The 21,958-nt window shown below is 61.9% G+C and overlaps 1 long non-coding RNA gene across 6 annotated transcripts in view; it reads right to left on the bottom strand.

The window, feature by feature from the left end:
* The window catches only part of LOC110134837 (uncharacterized), a 36,553-nt gene extending 25,888 nt beyond the window's left edge, over positions 1-10,665 (bottom strand). For 3 of the 6 annotated variants that reach the window (XR_011489547.1, XR_002313183.2, XR_011489550.1), the window contains exons 1-3: positions 8,823-10,664; positions 3,768-4,019; positions 1,004-2,281 (exon numbers count right to left, since the gene is read on the bottom strand). This is a non-coding gene — a long non-coding RNA (uncharacterized lncRNA). Of the gene's footprint in view, positions 1-1,003; positions 2,282-3,767; positions 4,020-8,822 lie in introns of all 6 variants that reach the window. The other 3 variants (XR_011489548.1, XR_011489549.1, XR_011489551.1) reach the window with 3 other exon arrangements.
* Between the last annotated feature and the right edge of the window lie 11,293 nt (positions 10,666-21,958).

The raw sequence follows: 21,958 nt of genomic DNA, 5'->3' as shown, positions 1-21,958 counted from the left end.
TCCACTCCCCTCATCTGCTGGCTGCCAGCTGCTGGCAGGACCATCCTGGCACCAGACTGCTCACGGCGGGTGGCATGGGTCCCCTTGGAGCCCAGAGCAATGAGCTTCAGCCTCCGGGCCACTCTTTCCTGGTCCTTCTTGGGGCATTTGGAGCTCCTGGACCCTTGGGGGCTCTGGAAGGACTCTTTACCACTCTCAGTATGAGAGTCACTCATGGTACTGCTCAGAGGGGTCTGGGCTCTGACCGCTGGTTAGAAACTAGACAGCCGAGGTCACATTCTGGCCACTGGACAACTTTCCTCCAGGCTGAGCAGAGGCCTGGAGACACCCTGGCTATGGTCCTTGTTGTACAAGGGCTGGGGTGAGCAGACATCCACCCTACCTTGCTGACTTCTGTCCTCACCAGTGACATTCCAGGTGGCAGGGCGCAGCTTACCAAGACATTAATCTCTGCAGGGATACTGCTCCCTCAAATGGGCAAGAGCAGTGCTGGGCGAAGGAGCTGCTGGACTCGTCCCCTAGGGCTGGTGGGCAGACCCCGGGCCCCCGCCATAGGGCCAGATGCCAGAGGGTGCAGGGCGTGGCTACGGGAGCCACGTGGAGATACTTTCTTGGCAGAGCTTTGGCTACAGGTGTGGAACCACCTCCTCTCTGCATGGGACGGGGCGGGGCGACTGGAAGAGGAGATGCCTCTCCCTGGAGAAGCAGAAGGAAGGAAGAGGCCAGTGTCCTGGTGTCCTGCGTCCCTCCAAGGGGCACGTGGGACCACTGCCCCCAAAGGGGGTGCCTCTCGGCCTGCACACAGACCCACCCGTACCTGCCAGGGGACAACACAGCGGCAGCTACGGAAGAGCCAGCTATGGGGCCACTGGCAGCTTTGGCTCCCCTAGCCCAGCATGCCCCCATTCCCACACTTGAGGGAGGACAGACCTGTCACTGACCAGCGCCCACCATCAGGGCATCCTGCCCACAAGCTCCCCTGCAGTGCAGCGTCCCAACACACCTTATTTCCATGGTGACACTCCTCGGTCTGTGCCGCCTCTCTCCCTCAGTGTTTGTGCATCCCAGGGTACGGCCTGGTGGCCCGGCAGGAAGAGCGTGTGAAGTGACCGCCAGCTGCACCCTGAACACACCGGCCACGCGGGGACACCTGATTACCAGGCAGGGGTTCCCCCACCCCAGGCACCGCAAGCCACGTGGTCCCGGGGTCCCCGCTTCCTCCTTTGGAGAACCAGACAGGCCAGTGCCACAGCTGGCGCTCTGAAGCCTGTCTGACCCCACTGAGAGGCGACCAGCCACTGGCCACCCTCCGCACTCCTGAGAGGCCCTGCAGCTACGGAGTGGGGAAGGGTGTGTCAGACCCTCTCACGCCCCTCACTCTCTCCTTAACCACCAAACACCACAGAGGGTCTCCCCTGTGGGGCACACGATTCTCTATATACCGCTTCTGGGGCAAGGGGTCCTCGTGCAGACTCCAGTCATCCCAGGCTCTTCCTCCCTGCCTTTCTCACACTCCCTCTCTGGGATGCTCTGCTCTCTGCCTCTCCAAGTCTCCTGGACTGTCCGGGACACCCACCCATCCTCACACTCAGGTGCACCCAGGACCATGGGCCCCTGCGCTGCTCCCACTGCCCACTCAGGCCCTCCCAGGGACCCAACCCCAAGCCCTGGAGAAGGTCCTGAGGGCTGCCTTTTGAGGGCTTTTCAGCAGATCCCACCTCCCTTCTCTCCAGCCCTCCTTACTCCCTGGGGCAAGCCCCTCCCTCAACACCAGGAACCTGGGCTGACAGCGCCCCAGCTGATGGAAAACCATGCACCGTGCTCCTTCCAGGACCCACTGAAATACCCTCACCTGCCACCACCCAGATGGGAGCACAGCCCCTGCCAGCAGGATGGGGTTCTCAGGAGAGCCAGAGAGAAGCGAAGGGAGGGTTCCCAGGGTCCAGGCGCCCAGCAGGAACTGACCTGGGGCTTCTCCACGGTGATCACACTGCCACCTGGTTCTCAGTCGGCGGTGCAAATGAGTCTGCCTCGTGGCTCACAAAGTGTGTCTGCATCAGCTGGGACCATGACCTCTGGGTGCACTTCACTCGCACACACGAGCATGCACACTCACACACACACTGTTCAGAGGAGGTGGGGTGTCAGAAATGTCCGCCCTGTGCCCATGCAGGGAGTTTGCTGCTTGGTGATGCTGAGTAGATGTCAGTGGTTGACTCTGGGTCCAAAGCCTCTGGTTTCTTGATCCTGATGAGCCGCTGACATCAAAGAATTAAGTTTTCTGATGTCCCCAAATAAAGGAAACTTAACAAATCTCCAGAATATTGGTTGCAATTTCTCACCCACCTCCTCCCACGAGGAAAATGGTGGCCTTGCCCCAAGTCTTTTTGGAAATTAGAACGAGACTCCCACCCACACCCTCTGTGGCCAGTGGGCCCCTCGAGTTCCCGTGGGCTGCCTGCTCTGGGGGGTGATGACAGCTGCTTCCACTCCCTGCTTCTTGCACACTCGCTCACAGATACTTGCACACCTGTGCGCACACACCCAGCACAGATATTCGCACCATTGGCCTAGGGTTTATCAGCAGGGGCTTGACAGGAAAAGGGAAGGGGAGACCCGCCAGAAATCCAGCCAGGGGTTGCCATGGCATCTCCTAGACCGCCGCCAGGCCAATCGGGGCAAAGCGCGGGCTAGCGTCCGGCAGGCAGCGGAAGAGGCGTGTGTGACCTGCACCGCACACACGCACTCACGCACGCGCACACGCAGGCGCACAGACTGAACGCAGAGCTCCGGCTCACGAAGAGAGCGGCACCTCATGAATATTCATCAGGCTGATGGAGGCAAAGCCAATCAACCACTTGGCAGCTCGATTTTTCCTGGACCCACTCTTCTCTTTGATCGCTGGACATCTGGGGGCAGGCTCCGAGGCTCTCCACCCAGCCTGGGGGCGGGGGTCCACAGGGTTAGACCCCTTTGCGCTTCCCAGACCTAGCCCTGGCAGAGGGTGTCCCCACGGTCCTTCAGTCGGCCATCTGGTCCCCTCTCAGGATTCCAGTTTCCACCCAGGGCCCAAGCACAGTGCAGTGGACTTTTTGAAGGAGGCATCCAACTGTCCACTCCCTCTCTTACTCCACAATCCCTGATTGGGGCAGAGACACAGCAGTGACTCCAGCCTTGGCTGGCCTCTCCAGTGTCACCCCAGCCACTTCCCAGAGCCCCAACTTCTGTCTCAGCCAAGGTGCCCGCAAAGCAGAGCCTGAGGCAAGGGTTATATACCCCAAGGGCAAGGACCACACGGGCTACAAAGGAGCTCTGTGGGGTGGGGCCTGGGGGTGGGGGGTGACTGCAGACCGTCGCCTCTGGGTGTGGGGCCAGGTGGGACTCCTCTGGAAAGTCTTGAGCAGCCCTCAGATGAGTTTGGGTTGTGTGCCTGCTTCCCTCCCATCCCTCCCCCTGTGGTCCAGGTCCGCCCCTCAAGAGCCCACACTCTGCTTTCAGGCATGTTCTTTGGGGTCACTGGGGAAGTCAGGGCCCTCCCACCCTGAGTCTGAGCAAGCTTTCTCTTGAGCTCATCAAGCACATGGTGCTCTGAGTCCTGCCCACTGCCCCGTGGGCTCTGAGCACTGGGTTGACCCACCACCAGCCTGCACACTCTGCTTCTCCCCATCCTGCCCAACCCCCCAACCCAGGCCAGGGCAGAGGTGGGTGCCTGGCATGGAGGTGGGCAGGAACCCACCCACACTGGCTAAAGGGCAGCTCAAGGATACAGGTGGCATCCAGAGGAGCCAGGTAGAGGGGAGGCCACATCCCAACCTTCCTGCCACCGAGATGGAGGAAAAGGTCTCTGGGCACTCAGGACCAACCGCACCCGGGAGAGGATGCCTGGACATATGGGCCTGTGTGCTGACCTCCTTGACCGGCCACAGGCCCCGGGGGTCACTGCAGCATCTTAGCTTCAGTTCTCTCAGCAAGAGAAACGCACAGACCCTGCCAGTGTGGTCAGATGAGCCTTCCTGTGCCTGGTTCAGAGAAGAGAAAACAGGCATGGCCTCCATTTGCTGTCCTGCTGCAGCGAGGAGGCTGACCACTCTTCTGCTCCTTGGCCATCAGGCTTCCAGCTGGATCCAGGTAGGAAGATAGGCAGGAGCTGTGATGGCCCCAGCCCCTCCTTGCCTGTCTGTTTCCTCCACCTCAGCCCCTCCCCGGGCAGCTGCCCACTCCCTGCCCTCCCCTGACCCTCAGGCCAGGGCCAGTTGCAGCCTGTGCATCTCTGAGTCCCCCGGAGATCGACCCCTTGCATCTGGTGCCATAGCCCAATGCCAGCCCCCAGGTGAGGAGGTTCACATGGTCTGTCTTCAAGGAGCATACTGAGGGGACAAGGAAGGTGCTGGCAGATAAACACAACACAAACCCGCCCCCTACATTTGGGATCAAGGGGGCTACTCAGAGTGGGCACCAGTCCTGCAGTTCTGGGGGGCAGCTGGGTACTTGGGTCTCACCCTGGAGGGGAGCACTGGCTGTAAACTGCTAAGCTGGTGAAAGCTGAGAGGATGGGGCCCTAGTAGAGGGTGGCAGGGGGTGGGGGATTACACTACAGAGGAGAGTGGACAGGCTCAGTGACAGGCTAGAGCAGGGGGAGAGGGCTGGGGGTGTGAAGACCTGTCCCGGCCAGCACTGTGGGGCAGATGCCCCAGGCTGGCGGGGGGAGGGGGTGCAGTGACAGGAGTCCTTAGGCCCAGTTGGGCTGTGGGGTGGGGTTGCCAGACAGCCATGAAGAGAGTCCTGGAGGGCCCCTTATCCCCCTCCTCATCTTGTAGATGGGTCCAGCAGGGACTTCCCCAAGGCCCAGGGCAAATTAGCAGCCCAGAACTCTCCTGAAGCCTGCAGGTACAGTCACTGTTGGACTGAGGTGGTGCACAGGTCACAGTCCAGGGGGTTTTCCAGGGGTTTGGAAAGCTGCCCTCCACCAACAATCCCCTGAATTCCTGCCACCCAGAGTATGAGGGGTGATGCCAGAGCTTTAGATAAGCCAGAAAGGTGTCTCTCAAAAGCCCAGGGCAGGATCTGGAGATCCCCACACTTCATGGTTGGCTGTGGGTATGCTTCTGCCCCTCTCAAACGAAGGGTGGGCTGATGACCAGAGGGTCATTTCAAAAGAGACTGGACACCGTCCATGGGTAAAGACACCCTGGCCGTCTGAGCAGCACCCTGGACAGCTCCCTGCCCACTGCCCAGTCACAGGCACTTTCTGGGGGTCCTGTTCCCTCCTGCCCTGGGGTCCATCAGGATCTCCATGGCAGAGCCAGGTCAAGCTGGCATCCTTGGAGAGGGCTTGACAAGGAGAGAAAGCCACCACCCCCTTCACCCCTGAGGCCATGCATGGGGGTGCAGAAGGTGGCAAATCCCTTACCCCCAGAGGCTCCTGTCCTGAGGCTGCCAGACCTCTGATGGGCCACATTCAGGGACTCCCCATAGGCCCAATTTTGGTCACCTGCTTTCTCCTTGCTCCTCACCCAGTCCTGGTGGAAACTAGGTGCCCTTAGAACACCTGGGGCCTTCTAAACGGGAGGAAAGAGGGTTCTGGACAAGCTCCTCAGGACCGTCTTACTTCAGACATGTGCGCTGTCATTAACACATTACTCTTACACAAATAAAATGGCTGCCATGTCCTTGTCCTCCAGTTTAGAACTCCACCATTAGTGGGAAACCACTACCCCTTGTCTCAAATAAACATTCACCCTGAAATGCACAGAGACAGACCCCTGGACTCCACACCAGCCCATGGGTGGCTGAAGGCTCTTAGTAACATGATGGCTGATGACCAGCTTCCTCTCCCCGATCTGCACCCCAGGATACTCCTACCAAGTCAAGCCAAGGCCCCTGGTGTAGTCCCCCAGCCCCCAAGTCTGAGCAGCCCCCACCCACCCGGCCCTGCATTCCCACTAGCATGCTCCTGCCCCTCTCCTGGGGCACACAGCGTTGGCCCAGCTTCTGTCCCCTACTGCTGGCCACTGCAGCACATCCACCTACATCCCCTGGGCTCTTGTATCCTCCTCTCCAACCCTGGGGGTAAACACTGGCTGGACAGGGGAGTCTTTTTTCCTGGGGACCATAACTTGTCCCCTCCTCCCCTTCATCCCTCTGCCACCCTCTCACTTCCCAAGGCCTGGTGGAAAGTTCCACCTGTTTCCCCCAGCAGGGGACACTCTCTGTGACACATCCTGGAGGGTGGGGGCAGACCTGAAGAGGGCAGCAGTAAAGTGCTCCTGTCGCTGAGAGGAGGCAAGTCTGAGAGACTGGAGAGAGGTGTGGGTCATGGAGGAAAAGGAGCCAGATGCTCAGAGGTGGAGGGAGGTGAGGGAACAGAGGCAGGGGCAGGGGGCAGGACAGAGGAAGCAGAGAAGGAGGGAGAAATGGGGGGAGGTGCAGAGAGAGATGGAGACACACAGATCTGAGAGATCCAAAGACCAAAGGGAAAGAGTTCGCCTGGAGGCAGAAGAACTGGGGCTACAGACACAGCAGAGGGGGTGGAGGAGGCAGAAACCTGGGCCTGAGGAAGGAGTGCACAGTAGGAGGCCACTCTGATACCCCCTCTCTCCCTGCTGTGTCCAAGGCTGCCAGAGGCCCAGATCTGAGCCAAGCCATCGCAGTCTTTCAGAATCTAGGCCTGGGCCGGCCCCGTCTGGGATGCTCCTGGGGTGGACTCCTTGCTGGGGTCTCTGGGAGCTGAGGGAGGAGGGGGCACACTGGGGGTCCCTGGGGCAGAACTGCCTCCTCACCTCTGAGATGGGGAGGGGACCTTGGTGGGGGCAGGCCCACCCCTCTCCCAGGCTGTGGATGGAGGCGGTGGGGACAGTCAGAGCCCCCACCAGTGTAGACTTAGGACAACCTGAGCCCAGGGCTGGGCTGGGCTCATCCCACCATCACCCTGCCTGGCTGAGGAGACAAGCAGCCAAGTGGGGCAGGGGTCTGGTGGAGAGAGACCTCAGGGCCAAGGAAATCAGTCCCTGCTCCCAACTCTCCAAGGAGGCTCAGGTTCTAAGTGGGCATCCTAATCTAGAGGATCCTGCATGTCCCAGTGGGCTGGGCCCCTGTAGCCGGGCGGAAGGGGCTCAGGGCTGGTGAGGGGGCTCTGCAGGCCCTGGAGGAGCCCCAGGGAGACTAGTTCCCAGGCTGATCCTGCCCCGACTTCGTCTGTGCTTTCCTGAGGGCAGCAGAGGCAGCAAGCTCTCACCCTCACCTTCCCAGGGGCACTTTGCTGACACTAGACCCCTAGGTGGGGTGAGTGGGGGACAGCCTGGGACCCCTCCCCACAACATGCCTTCTGGGACCTGGGCTGGGCCTGGGGACAACAGGGGCTGCTTCACTGCCAGGACGCAGCTGGCTGGAGGGAGGCGGCCAGCCCAGGGCAGGGGAGGGTGGCTAGGTGACCAAGGAGGCAACTACAACCTCAGGGAGGTTGGACAGGGGCTCTGGGGGAACAAAAGGCCCCTTCCTCCCACTGGCCAGGCTTCAGCCAGCACCCCTCACACCACGCCCTGCCTGGGACTCTGCACTGGCCTCCACTGTGCCTGACTGTCCAGGTGCACCACTCACCTGGCTTCCTGACCACCACCCGCGGCGTGCACAGCCCGATGACCCAGCAGGAGAGGTGCACCTCTGGGCCTGCTGGGCGCACCTCCACCAGTCCCTCCATGCGGAGCTGGACCAGCTGGAGCCAAGGAGGAGGGAGAAGGGGCGGGAGCCCGGGAGAGGGGCTGCAGCCTCATTTCCATTCTGGCCCCCGAGCCCCACCCACTGTGCCACCGCCGGCTAACAATCGCAGCCTTTGTGGTGGCCTTGCTCCCGCCCTCGCCCTCCGCACTCAGGCGTGGCGGGCGTCCGGCCCCCCACCCACTTCAAAGGGCGAAGGGAGGAACCCCTCCCGTCAGGCCCCATCCAGACCTAAGCATAGGGATGGGAACAGAGACCTAGCCTCTACATGATGGGGGGCTCGCGCTGCACCTGCTCTCGGCACACCCTGCAGTCATACAGGGAGAAGCCACTGGTCAGTACCCTGGGAGCACGTAGGGGGCAGAAGAGGCCCCAGAAGTGTCCCAATTCCTGGGGGGTCCCTCCCGGGGGGGGGTGTGGAACCCCTCCCCCTACGGCATCAGGCACCTGCTCCATGTGGAGGGAAGGGGGGAATGAGCGGGAGCCAGGCGCTTCCTTGGGGGAATTGGGGGGACCGGGGCCTTGATGCAGGGGTAGGACTGTATGGGAGCCTCTGAGGTCCCTGGACCACCCAAGCCGGAGCTTGGAAGCAGTGGACCACGTCCAAGACATGGTTCAGAGCAGGGCTGGACCATGAGCAGGGCTTGGCCTTGGCCCCCTGGAGTCCTGTGCCTGCAGACTCTCCGCCTCCTTCGGGCTGAGGCTCTCAGCCTCCCCATCCCAGGCTACATCTGCCCTGAAGGGCCCTGCCGCTGGCCTCCAGCCTCTCCCCACTCCCTTCAGGTCTCCAGGCCCCATTCCCCTTCCTCTTCCACCTTGGAGCGAGGGCAGGGTCAAGGGTCGAGGGGCCAAGAGCCAGCGGTGCCACGGCCCCTCCCCTTTCTAGAGGAATGACAGGCCTCGCACCCAGGAGGGGCGGGCGGTGTGACGAGGAAGCCGGAGCAGAAAGGGCGGGGGTTCCTCCCTGGTTTCTGTGGATTTGTTTAATCCCACGTTATTCTCAGCCTTTCACGGTGGCGGAGGGGAGGGGAGGGGAGGAGGAAGGGGGTCTCGGTTGCATCCCTCCCTCCCTCCTCCCTGCCCCCGCCCCGCGAAGCCACCTGACCCACCTCCAAGTTGCCGGCCCAGGCTCTCAGGGCCTTTGTGCGCATGGAGGCAGTAGCACGGAATACGGAGCACTGAGCAATCGGCCACGCATCTCCTCGCGCCCTCCGCTGGGAGCCAGGAGCCCCTGCCCTGATCCTTGGAGCTGGCAAATAAACGAATCCACAAACACAAATTCTCCGTGTGCTGGGCGGAAGCGGCGGCGTGGGCAGCGGCGCAGAGACAGTTCGGGTATGGCTGGGCTGGGGTGCGGTGAGGCTGGGTTGGCACCTGAGGAGCCGAAAGGAGCACATACCCCAGCGGGGGTCTCGCAGCCGTGAGTTGACTTCTATAGAACCTTCAGAGGCGTCAGTGCCACCAAGAAGGTTCCCCCAGGCTGGCGCAGGAGGACGGGCAGGGCAGGAAATCTTTTCTCATCCAGCAGCTACCCCGTGCCCAAGGCGACCCTTCCTCCTGTGGGCCAGGGTTGGGGGCCACAGGTCCCTGGGAATGGAAGAAGGGGTGAGCCTCAGGCTCCGTGGGTGGGTGCTTGGGATCCCAAGAGCAAATGCTGTAGGCTGCTTTGGGGTTGCACAGAAAGCTGGTCTGATCCAAAGCATGGGGCACACACCCCCACCTTACCTGCCTGGGGAGAGATGTGAGGGGAGTCAGAATGGAGGGGCTCAGCCAGAGAAGAAAGCAGGCCTGAGAGGGCTGGTGATCCTCCCCTGGCTCTGGGTGGAGCCAGTCTGGTACAAAGGGGGATCTGAAGGAAGATTTGGGATCTGTAAACCTGAGGAGCCCTCCCCCATAGAATGCAGACAAGCTGTAGGGAGCTGGAAGCCAGAAGCGACCAGGACCCATCCAGGAAGTCAAAGGATGAGGGCAGGAGTATGCCCCAACCCTTCTAGGGAGAAGATGGGAGTGGGGTGAAGAAAGTCCAGAGGCGAGGCTGGGCAAGATGAGACTGGGATTCGGGGTTCTGTTTCAACACCATGGACAGCGGCCCCCGCTGCCTGTGGGGACCTGCCTCAGTCGCATTAGAGGCTGCAGTCGATGCAGTCTCTGCCGGCTGCCCTGTGTCCCCTGCCCTCCACCCCTGCCAGCAAGCATCAGGCCTGGGCTGGCTGTGTCTGGAAACCCGGCAGGCTTGGGATTTTACTGGATGTCGGGCTGAAGGAGGCAGTTTGCACCCCATGCGAGGGAGAAGGGCCACTTCCGACTCCAGCAAAGGGCTAGGAACTGCAGCTGGGAAGGGCCCTAGGGGAGAGCCATCCTAAGGATTGAGGACCCGCGTGCGGGGGTGGCACGCACAGCCACCCTGAGAGCCCGCCCCGGTCGCTTTTGCTGCCCTGGGCTCCTGCAGTGCTGGAGAGGGGCAGCAGGGAGGGCCAGGACCTCATGTCCAAGGTGTGAGGGTCAGCAGGCTCTGCTCTGAGGCAGATGGCACAGGGGGTGTGTGGGCCTGAAGGGCAAGAGAGGGGACAGAGGCCTGCTGGCCGGGCCTGGGCCTGAGGCTCCCTCATTTTCTGCATTGGAACAAAGGCCGGTGGGGAGGCCTGGCTTCGGGGAGCCACTGGTCCTTGGCCTGAGAGGTTCGAATGAGGCTCAGCCCTCAGGGCTTCAAGGACAGGGTGTGAGTGAGGCCTTGGGGTGTCTCCTGTGAATCCGCAGCCAGTGGGCCCCGGACGAGAACACCCCACCCCAGTCAGGACGCAGCGAGGAGAATGGTCTTTGATGGGGTGTCTATCTCCCTCCTCCAGCGGCCAGTGGGCCGCTCTGAGCTCTGGGCTCCTGAGCCTTCCCTTCCTGTGGGGGCTGCAGGCGCTGCGGGTAGTGACGATGCGAGCAGGACGATGTGCGCCTTGTGGGGGGAAACTGGAAGCGCGAAACTGCGGCGCAGGCCGTGGGGAGGTGCGTCTGCGTGTGAGACCAAGCTGTGTGCAGCCGAGGCGTGGCTGGTGGGTGTCAACGTGCACTCAGGGGGGCTGCGGCCGCGGGGCTGCAGGAGGAGTGTTCGCGTGGATGCGGGAGGGGCGCGGGAGGGTCCGTGTGTGTGTGTGTGGATGAGAGAGACGCGTTCCCGTGGGCAGACGTGCGGCCGCGGAATGCCGGGGACGGTCGAGGGCGCTCGAGGGCGGCGTCCGTGTGAACGGAAGAGCGCGCGGAGCGCGACGCGGCGAGTGTGCGCGGGAGGTACCGGGCGCGCAGTGCGTGTATGCGCGTGTGCGCGGCGCGCGTGCCCCGCAGTTCTCAAGGACACCTCGGGGAGGCGGCGACGGAGCCGGTGTCCGGGTGACGTCACCGCGCGCCCCAGTGATAATCGCCCGGTGCCCGAGCCGAGCGCGGATACGCGCGGGGGCAGCTGCGGCGGCGGCGGGCGGGGGACAGTCGCTCCTGGGCCGGCCCGGGTGAGCAGGAGCTGGGCGCCCGCCGCGCTAAGCCGGTTGACGGTCGGCTCCTAGCGGGCCCGCGGAGCTCGGGGACTTCCTTGGCTCCTTTGGCGGCGTCCCGGCGCTCTCCGCCCCGGGCAGCGGCGTGAGGGCCCCGCGAGGCGCGCGGGGCCCGAGGAGGAGGCGGAGGCGGCGGTGGCCGAGGAGCGACAGGAGGCGGCTGCAGCTCCCGCCTCGGACGGGTAACTGCTCTCGGGGCCGGGCCGGGACAAGTCCCGCGAGCGGCTTCTCCGTGTCTTCCCGGCTTTCTCTCCACCAACGGCTTGAGCGTCTCGTGGGTACCGACGCGTGGGGAGGGTGAGCTCGCTGGGCTGTAAAAAGAGACTGGCTTTCCTTTCTGAGCATCGAGATTCTTTCTTTTAGCCGCTTTCGAAGCGCGCTCGCTGGTAGTGCCGGGGAGGGGGCTCTGCGGGGGAGGTCGCTGCGGAGAACCTCGCGCCGCTTTGCCGGAGCGGGCACCGCACCCCTCGGCGGCCCGCGCCAGGCGGCCGGGCGCGCACTCGCTTGCTCACCCCGTCTCCTCCAGCGCCTCCTTGCCGCGATTCCGCGGGGTTCCAGGTTCCGGGGACGCCCGAGGGGCTTGCTTGGGCCCCTCCTTGCTACGGAAGGGGAAGAAGAGTGGGCTCTTCGGAGTTGGGGGCGGATCCAGGCTGGAGTCCGAGGAGGCACTGTCGGCGTAGCGCAGCGCCCCCGCCCCGCGCGCCCCACCGCGAAGACGCCGGAGCGTTCGCGCCCTTCGGGCGAGGACCCATCGCGAACCGGAGCCGCTGCCCCGACCTGGGCCGGGCCGTTCGCCGCCCGCTGCAGCCCTGAGGGCCCCTCTGCGTGTTCACAGCGGACCTTGATTTAATGTCTATACAATTAAGGCACGCGGTGAATGCCAAGAGAGGCGCCTCCGCCGCTCCTTTCTCATGGAAATGGCCCGCGAGCCGGGCCGGCGCGGTGCCCCTCCCGCGGGAGGAAGGCGAGCCCGGCCCCCGGCGGCCCCTCGCGCCGCGGACAAATCCGGCGAACAATGCGCCCTCCCAGAGGGCGGCCCAGCTGCCGGGCCGGGGACCTGGCCGCGGGACACAAAGGGACCCGCACGCCGCGGGCGTTGCGGGGCGGGTGGGGGAGGCCGAGGGGGAAGCCTGCGGCCCAGACGAGGCTGCGGCCACGTGTACCCGCAGAACAGAGCGTCCAGAGGGCAGCGAGAACCGGGAAACAAAGGGAGGGTCCGCGGGGGTCGGCAGAGTGGGGGGTGGGCGCTGGCGGCGGCGGCGGTGGGGTACTGAGAGCGATGGGGAGTCGGCGGCCGCGCGGGCTGGGTTTGGGGAGGCCAGGGCCACCCCGCGGGCAGGTCGGAGCGCTGTCCGCGGTGCTGGCGGCGGGTGGCCCCGCGGGACAGGAGCGCCACGGGCGCGGGGCCAACAGTGTCCCAAGGGCCAGTAGCCCCAACTGCGGCGCGCTGGGCAGTTGCCATGACTACGACGGAAGGGGTGGGATAGGGCCTGAGGTCACTGCAAAGTATGTCCTTTCTCAGTCCACTGGGCCACGGGGTGGGGGTGGCCCTCTCTGGGCTCCTGGAACGGCTTCCGCACCTCACGGACATGGGTCAAAATGATGAGGGAGGGTGGTTTACACCCAGGGCCAGTCAGGGTCGAAAGAAGGGAGGTGGATGTGCCTGACCGCATGGCGCCCCAAACCTCTGGACTGTGCGGGACTGAGGCACGTGAGGCTCCGCAGCCCCGGGGAGAAGCAGACCCCTCCCCCACCATCTGCAGCCGCAGTGACACCCACTCAGGTTTGCTGCAGGCATTTTTTTTCTGTCTTCGGAGCCAGCGCCACCTGCTGGCACCCTGGCCTGCACGCTCCTGGGCTCCTGTGCCCCTCTCAACACCAGGCGCCCCAATCCTGACAGCATCTTGGGTCACCCCCTGGGGCAGATAGTCCCCTCCGGCCAGGCCGGTGTGCCCCGTTTCCCCTCCTGCAAGCCACCAGGGCTGGCTCTGCGGCTGCATTCCTTCCTCTTAACTGGGTGAGGATGCGCCCCTCCAGCCAGACTCCAAGCCTGGTCAGGAGCCCTGGTCTCCCTTATTTCTCCCAGCCTCCAGACCCCAGGCCAGGAGCAGAAAATCAGCACACAAGGAACAACTTGGGTTTCCAGCTGTGGGCCCTCCATGCCGACCCCCCTCCCCCCTGCAGCTGCAGGACAAGGGTACACACCTCCCCTCCCCTGCAGCTCAGCCCTCCAGCCCAGCCCTGAGACTTGGGAGCAGGAGCCAGGGGCCTCCGTCTGCCCCACAGCATCACATCAGGGTCACTACAGAGCCCTAAGACAGGGTCCTCTGATCTCCTGCCCCCTGGAGGACAGGAAAGGCTAAGAGAGCCGCAGCCCGACAGTGGCGCAGCACGGCTGGTCCCTTCTTCCTTCCTCTGTGAGGGGTGCAGACAGCACCCCCAAGGGCACCTTTGGTCGAGGGGGAAGGAGGAGCCCAGCAGGGGCCTCAGGGTCACTCTGGGCAGCCCTAGGTCTGGGTGTCCCCACTAGGTGTGGAAGGAAGCGGGGGCCTTGTCCTGTCTGAGCTTTCTCTTGTGGCTGTATCAGGGGACAGCTTGCACCTTCTTCCTGAGGGAGTGGCCCCGCGTCCCTAGCTGTCTGGAGCGGGAATCGGCTAGGCTCTGTGCTTGTTTATCTCCCTTCCTGGGGCCATGGCTCCTGACCAGAATGGACCTTCCAAGTGGTTCGCCAGGTGTGGGGGACACCTCAGCATATTCCCCAGGCTGGCCAGGATCCAGTGGGAGGCCTCAGGAAGAAGCTTGGGGCTCTGCCCCCCAGAACCCTCCCCTAAAGGAGGTCTGAGGTCACAGTCCGCCTAAGCTCCAATCCCACCCAGCAGGTCCGTGGTGCTAGGGGTTCTCAAGACCTCCGCCAGGCTGGCGGTGCCGGGCTGGGATACCGCTGCGAGACAGCTGCAGTGCGGGGAGGGCCACGTGCTGCAGGACAGAGCCAGGCCTGCGCGCTGCACCCCACAGAGCCCTGCAGGTCCGTGTTCAGCCTCCCTGCTCACACACCCGCACACGGACCCCTGACCCCACTCTTGGGGAAGAACTGGGCCCCCGAGCTCCTGACCAGTGCCTGGCCCATGGGACACTCCCTATGGAGATCCAAGGAGTCATCCTGGGGACCACAAGCTTGTGTGAGTGCTCGAAACACCCCTGCACTGGGGCTGGTACCAGCCTGGGTCCAGGCCAGGACACTCCAGCCGATGGCCAGGGACCCACCTACCCCACGATGAGCCTGCCCAAGGGTCCAGCCCTGTGGAAAGGACTTTTCTGCTTTGAATGAAACCTAATAAACACCAAGGCTGATGCCGCCTGCCCACAGAAGCCTCCAGAAACCCCTGGAGCACGTCGCGCCCTCCCCCCCCCCCCCAGCCCCTAGGCACTCCAGCATAGCCCACTCCGATGCGAGGTCAAGCAGCAGTCAGCCCAGGCCTGACAGTCCCCTCCTACATGCTCCCATTCTCTCTGCCCTGTTCTGACCCTGCCTCCAGGGTAGGGTGCCCTCAGGTCCAGGTACCCAGCAATCCTCTGGCTGGGGCAGAGATCAGGAACCCAGCTCTCCGACCCATCTACCTGGTCACCTCCTGGCCTGGCAGGGACCCTGGGAGCACAGTTCACCAGAACAGCCTTCATCCCTGGGCTTCCAGCAGCCAAGTGGGGTGCAGAGCAATGAGTGACCGTCGAGAAGCAGGGGTGGTGCAGGGCTGTTCCCCAGGCTTCCCAGCAGGGAGAGGGGAGGGGGGGGTCTGCCGCTCTGTGGGGTCCCCATTCCAGAGAGACTGAGAGGTGGTGGGGTCTTATCATACACACACACACCTCCACCGCATCCTCTCCACATGCCCACAAGGCTGCAAAGCAGAGATCACAGAATCGGGGCCCCCACACTCAGGCAGGCCCTGCACTCGGCACGTCCCTCCTCAGCGTCACATCCCTGTTCTCCTTGGCACAAAGAGAACAAGACCAGTGCATCTCCTAGGGTGGATGAGAGAGGGGGCCCTGGGGAAACCAAGGCTCGGCTGACCCCTTGGCTGAGCTGGGGGCATGTTATTTTGGGGGGGCATGGCCATACACTCCCTGTCCCACAGACATTCCTGCAGCTGTCCCCACCTCCACATAGGGACTCGCCTGGCTCCCTGATGGACATCAGCAGCCTAGACAAGAATGGACACAGAGACCGGCACAAATCTGCCCTCCCCAGGTCCACTGCCCGCCCCAGCTGGTGGGCTGGTGCCTCAACATTCACCACCAGGGAGCTTGAGCCGGAAGTGACCGGGGCAAGGCCCACCGTGCTGGAAGATGGGGGCCAGAAGTGACTGGGGCAAGGCCCTCCAAGAAGCCACTCTGAAGACACTCTGGTGGGGGTGACGACAGCTGAGCCCCAGGGCCAGGGGGAGATGAAAACACACAGCCTCCCCAAAAGATAACAGGGTTCCAGGCCCCACCTCGGGTCCTCAGCCTTGTTCAGCAGGTCCTTTCAAGCTGCCCCCAATTGCCTGTGGGCTGCCTGACTCCCCACCCCAGGGTCACCACCCGGTGTGGGACACCACTCTGGCCTTGGAGCCCAGCCTCGCCAGGAGCCCCAGGTACTCGGGGAGGGCACTTGGGCTGTCCTGGGGTTGGACCACCTGTACCCTCCTGCTGAGCGTCGCAAGCTGGGACCAAGACCTGTGACCTGCCCCGGGGAAGATCAGCTCTGTGAGCAGTGTGCACCCCACAGGAATGATGACCAACAAGACCAGGCTTGGGACACTCCCAGCTCCAGGCTGTGCCCTGTCATAGCTCAGAAGGCACAGAGGGCCAGCTTTCCTCAGTGAGTATTGTCTCTGCAGGTCAGGACAGGGCGCTCCGCAAAACACACGCACCGGGTCTGCGCCCAGCCCCTTGCAGATGCCGGGACTTACCACATGAGGGCGCCTCTGGGACGCTGCGGGATTCTGCTGCAGCGTGTGAGAGCGGAGGGGCGCACCTAGATGCTTTCCTTTCTTCGTTCAACAAACATTTCCGAGTCCGTTGTGGGGGACCAGGCCACAAGTGCCGCCAAGGTCTGGGATGGGACCCTGATGGGTGGAGAGGGAACCTGACAGGAGCTGAGCCTGGAACAGACAGAACAGGAGCCTCTTGATAACAGCAGGCAGGAAGTCGGCCCCTTAGTCATCGGCTACGACCAGTCTCGGGCCTCACCGAATTCGTTCGCCTCTCTGCGCCTTATTTCCTCATCTGTGGCTGGAGGGTGAGCTCAGACACGTTCACTCAGTAAATCATCACCATCACCATAATGATCACCACCACCATCATCACCATTTATATAGGAGAGTGGCCACATAATGAGGACACAGGAGAGGAGGTGACAGAGTAAGGCAAAGAGCTGAGAGTTGAGTGGTGCTGTGTGGGGCTCTCAGAGACAGGTCGCTGGATGTGACGCTCGGGTCCCTGACCCCACACAGGACAGCTCTCACCAGGCCATGGAGGCTGCCGCCTTCACTGCCCAGGCAGCCCCAGGCTCAGCTGACACTTGGACAGTCTCCAATGTCCTTTCCCCACCATCCTTCAAAATGTCAGGAAAGACCCCTGTCCTGGCACCCAGATCGCATCTTCCCAACCACGTCACACTCGGAGAAGTACAGACCCCACTGTGGGCACACGGCCTGCCTCCTGGTTTAGAACACACAGGGGCTATCCCTCTCAGAGCTTGTCTGTCCAAAGGTCACAGATGATGTCCCAGAGCCAACGGAAGGCCCACTCCCAGGGATGATGTCCCAGAGCCCACAGAAGGCCCATTCCCAGGTAAGCCCCACTTCTCTCACACAGACCACCTGCCCAGATGGAGGGTCAGGCAGGATTCCTGACAAGCCACCCTTGCCCATCTTGAACCACTGTCACCTTCACAACTAGCCATCGGTGTGGCCAGGGCCCATGTGCTTGTGCAGGAGTGTGGATTTGTATATGTTCACGTCTGTGTGTGTGTGTGTTTGTAATGGGTTACATGTGTGCCCACAATCAGGCACATGTGCTTGCTCATGCACATAGCCATGTCTGTATGTCTGGTGTGCACATGTGTGCACGCAGCCCTGTGTGTGTACAGAGCACAGAAGGCAGCTTGAGGGTCGGAAAGAAGCAGGGCCCTGTGCACTCCCAGGTGCTCTAAATGGAAAGCGCTTCTGCCCTCCCCACCGGCTAGATGGTCCTCAGGTCTCAGCTCTGTCCCAGCCGCCCCAGGAGCAAGTGTCCCAGGGCACCCGTACTGTTCGCAGTCATTTCCTCACTCCCTCCAGCTCCTGAAGCTAAGCTGGCCAACCCTAGGGTCCCTCACTGGCAGCCAGAGAGGCCAGATCAGGACCTGTCCCAGGCTGCCAGGGTCTGTCTACCTTCCTCTCCAGCCAGCCTCTGCCCTCCAGGCCTGGCAGGGCCTCCCCACAGCCCCATCTCCACCCCATCCTGGTGCCACCAGGCCACGCCCTTTCACAGTCTGTGGCAGAAAAGCTGTGGCTGGAGGTGAGAGTGAAGCCAGCTCTAGGCCATCCCCTCCTGGGACCCCCAGCCTTGGGCAGGGGGAGGGGGTTGGATGGGCCCAGCCCTGAGCTTTGCTGCCCTCAACTGCCCAGGAGTAAGGCACTGGTGGGAACTGTCCCAGGAAGGCCAGACGGAGCCGTGTGTTTTCTGGCAGCACCTGCATTTACACCTCACCTCCCACCACCAGTGCCCCCAACTCCACCACCAGCGCCCCCACCTCCCATGCAGCTGGGACCTGGAGCACTAGGAAGTCCCCCTGTGGCTGGGCCTCACCCCTGGCTCTCCCTGTCCACCCCACCAGCATTCCGCCGTCTGCTCACCATCCAGATGTTCTCTGTGACCCTTGTGGCCCACAGGGGTAGGCACTGTGTCAACAAGCTTTGAAGAAGGCCAGTGACCAGAGCTCCAAAGGCTGGCTGAATTCCAGGATTCAGTGACTGCAGGGCTTGGGGACAGTAGGAGGCCCTGGGGACCTGCATGAAGGTACATGTCCACTCCACAGGGTGACACCTTTCAGGTGTCTGCACCAGGCATGCACTTGGGCAGGAAGGAGCCCGGACGTCACTGGGGGAGGTGACCAGGGGAAAGGGTGCCATTTAGCAAAAACAGGTGAGCCACAGGCCCTGGCCCCTCCCTGGAAACTGTACTTCTGGTAGAACTGACCCAGGGCTCAGGCATGAAGCACGGGGCCTCATCTACCAGGGCCACGTCGGAACCTTCGTTGCAGCTGTCTTCACAGTGGGTGCGGGCAGGGAGAGGCTGCCCAGCCTGCTACCATGGTGGGGAACCGAGGGCAGTCATCACTCAGGACCCCTTGGATGATGGGCCTCCTGCAGAGCTGGTGCCAGTCTCACATGAGCAAGGGGACACCGCAGTTCATCCTCCAGTGGGATGGGTCCTGCTGAGCGCCTGCTGGCCCACCCTGGACCCTTGTCCCTCCTTCTGCCAGTGGAGGGCCCTCCCTCTGCACGGCCCTGGAATAGCAATTGCCAGAGGAGGCCACTGTGGGGCAGGCCACCCGGAGAAGTCTGTAGGATGAGCTGGAGGGGTAGGAGTGGGGTAGGGTGGGAGGTCATCATCCATGGCAATGGCGGGGGAGGGGAGGCCTCACCAGGAAGCACTCCCTCCTCCCCCAAGATGCTGCCAAGGACACTGTTGTGTTGACAACCAAACAGGGCCCAGCTGTATCCACTCACTGACGCCTAATGTGCTGCAGCCCAACACACAAGGGCATCTGCTGAGAGCTCCACAGACCTCCCACGGGGCGAGAACACACACGCAACCTGTGCGTACATGCAACACACATATACAGCAATACCTACCTGTACATACACATGTATGCGTCTACTGCACACATCTACACATAGATACATGCATCACACACCTACACACATATACAACAGTCTACCTGTACACACAGCCCACACATACAACACATACCTACAAACACACATATACATCATAAACAACACGCAACCCTACATGTGCGTGTATATGTGCTGAGTCGCTTCAGTCATGTCCAACTCTTTGCAACCCCATGGACTGTAGCCCTCCAGGCTCCTTTGTCCATGCGGATTCTCCAGGCAAGAATACTGGAGTGGATTGCCATGCCCTCCTTCAGGGGATCTTCCCCAACCCAGGGATCAATCCCCCATCTCTCTCATTGCAGGAAAGTTCTTTACACCTGAGCCACCGGGCAAGCCCAACCCTACATGTACATATGACATATACACACAACACATACCCACACACATATATACAATACATACCTAGGTACATACACACAACCTTCCACACACATATACAGCACACATGCACACACACAACACACACATACACATACAAGACAGGCACACCTGTCTACAACACACGTGTATGACACATCCATGCAAACGCAGCAAGCAAATGACCAAGGAAGTGGGGCCAAACACTACCAACAAGCAAATCTGGGTAAAAGGTGCCCTCTGTTCTCTTCTCACAGATTCTCTGTAAACTTGACATTATTTCCAAATTAAAAGTTGGAGATTATTTCCAAATTAAAAGTTGGAGAGCAAAGAATGTGGCTTCCTCGCCAGCCCCGCACTGGTCCCCGCCCCCAGGAATGTGCCTTTCTGAGCAGCCATCTCAACCGGAAACCAGGGCTCCTCTCACAGCACCTGGTACCTCCCCATCTCCAGGTGCCTAAGCCCTGTCCCGAGGGCTGGCAGGTCCCCCAGAATAGCAAAGGGGAGTAAGGCCCTCCTCTGCCCCATGCAGCAGCTCTGCCAAGGGACCCAGATGTCTCAGGGCTCATCAAGCCCACCCTCCTGACTTTTCTACCTGGACTGAGAAATAGTACTTGCTCCCTCTCCGTCTCTCCCACCAAGTCAGTGGTGGGGCTGGCCACATCTGCCCTGGCGATGGCTGAGGCCACCACTAACCCAACCCAGGCAAACCATCCAAAGACAGAGGGATGGCCGAGGGTGTCCTCCTCACTGGTGGAGGTGGCAGCAGAACTGACACGTGGTGGGGAGGGGCACTGCCTGGGCTGGACACCACCTCTGGCCACTTGCCCACAGCACTGTACCTTGGGTCCCCAGCCTGGCAGGCCCCTGCCAGGGAGGGTCCCCCTTCTCCCCTCCACCTACAGAAGTCCCTAATTTCCGAGCCAGTTACACAGGGCCGAGGTGATATGGCCCTGTGCTCACAGCAGGGGCCACACACCAGCCCCTCATCTCCCTTCCCCTCCCAGGCTCCCAAGGGCACGCAGCCTGGTCACATGAGAAACCATCACCCAGACTCCCAGGCTGCAAGAGGCCAGAGTGGTCCATGCTGAAGGTCCAGCCATCCTGCTCCTGCACCCTCCCAGCTCCACACCTGCCAGGACCCTCACCCTATGTCACCACAGGGACAGCTGATCGGGCACCTGTTTGCTCCCAGAGTTGCCCTCAGGAAGACCCCCACCAGAGGTGGGTCTGAGGCTGACACTGCGTCCAGGTAGCAATAACCCTGCACCTGCTGCCCGGCAAAGAGGTATCCTCTCCACCTTCCCCACACCCTCCTCTAGGGGCCTTTCAGAAATAAGAACACTGTCCATCAGTGATGGCTCAGCTGGAAAACATTCCCCACGGGATCCATCCAGTCACTGGAGTGAAGACAGGTGGGGACCGCTGCTCCAATTCCTTTACAACACGCTGGTTTTGGGAAAAAAGTTGATTGTGCAAATCTCAGGTGACTCCAGGATACAGGAGGAACCAGCATAGATGTGTGTGTGTGTGTGTGTGTGTGTGTGTGTGTGTGTGTGTGATACAGGAGGAACCAGCATAGATGTGTGTGTGTGTGTGTGTGTGTGTGTGTGTGATACAGGAGGAACCAGCATAGATGTGTGTGTGTGTGTGTGTGTGTGTGTGTGTGATACAGGAGGAACCAGCATAGATGTGTGTGTGTGTGTGTGTGTGTGTGTGTGTGTAGGGGGGAGGAAGCAGCATGTGTGTGTGTGTAGAGGGAGGAACTAGCATGTTTGTGTGTGCACATGTATGTGTGTGTGTGTGTGTGTGTATGGGGAGGAAGCAGCGTATCTATGTGTGGGAGAGCAATTTGCACACAGGGCCCAGGAGCCCAAGGGGCTCTGTTGGCTGCTGACATGACATGAGGACCCAAGCATGTGCCTCGGCTCCAAATCTCATCTCAGTTGAGCTCTTGCTTCAGCTCAGCTCTTGCCTCCCCATCTTGGAGATCTTGGATGGCAAGGGGCCAGAGGGGCAGGACCCCACCAAGGGAGAAGCCACCGGCAGGCTGAGCTCTCTGCGGACCAGCCCGTGAGGATGGGGTCTGCAGTCAGACCCTCCAAGGAAACCTCTGGAGCTGGAGGGACTCCGTGGAGCACACGGGGCAGATGAAACCCATCATGGAACTCCCGCATGGCAGGCTTCTGGGCGGACAGAGGGAGGACAAGGCGGGTTGACGAGCTGGGTGTGAGGGGACAGCTGACAAGCAGCAAACCCTTTGAAAGCAGGATGGGACATGGCGATCATACGCATCCCTGCAACCCCTCGCACACACCTGCATGTGTTGTCCTCCTCGGCACATTCAGTCCGAAGTGTCTGCAAAGCCAGCGGGGGGGGGGGGGGGGGGGGGGGACACACCCTCAGAGCAAGTCAGCAGCCAATCCTGCC

This window comes from Odocoileus virginianus, chromosome 9, assembly GCF_023699985.2.
Source record: "Odocoileus virginianus isolate 20LAN1187 ecotype Illinois chromosome 9, Ovbor_1.2, whole genome shotgun sequence".
NCBI lineage: Eukaryota > Metazoa > Chordata > Mammalia > Artiodactyla > Cervidae > Odocoileus > Odocoileus virginianus.
Note: the sequence above shows the minus strand (reverse complement) of the source record. Positions and strands in the feature narration are given on the sequence as shown.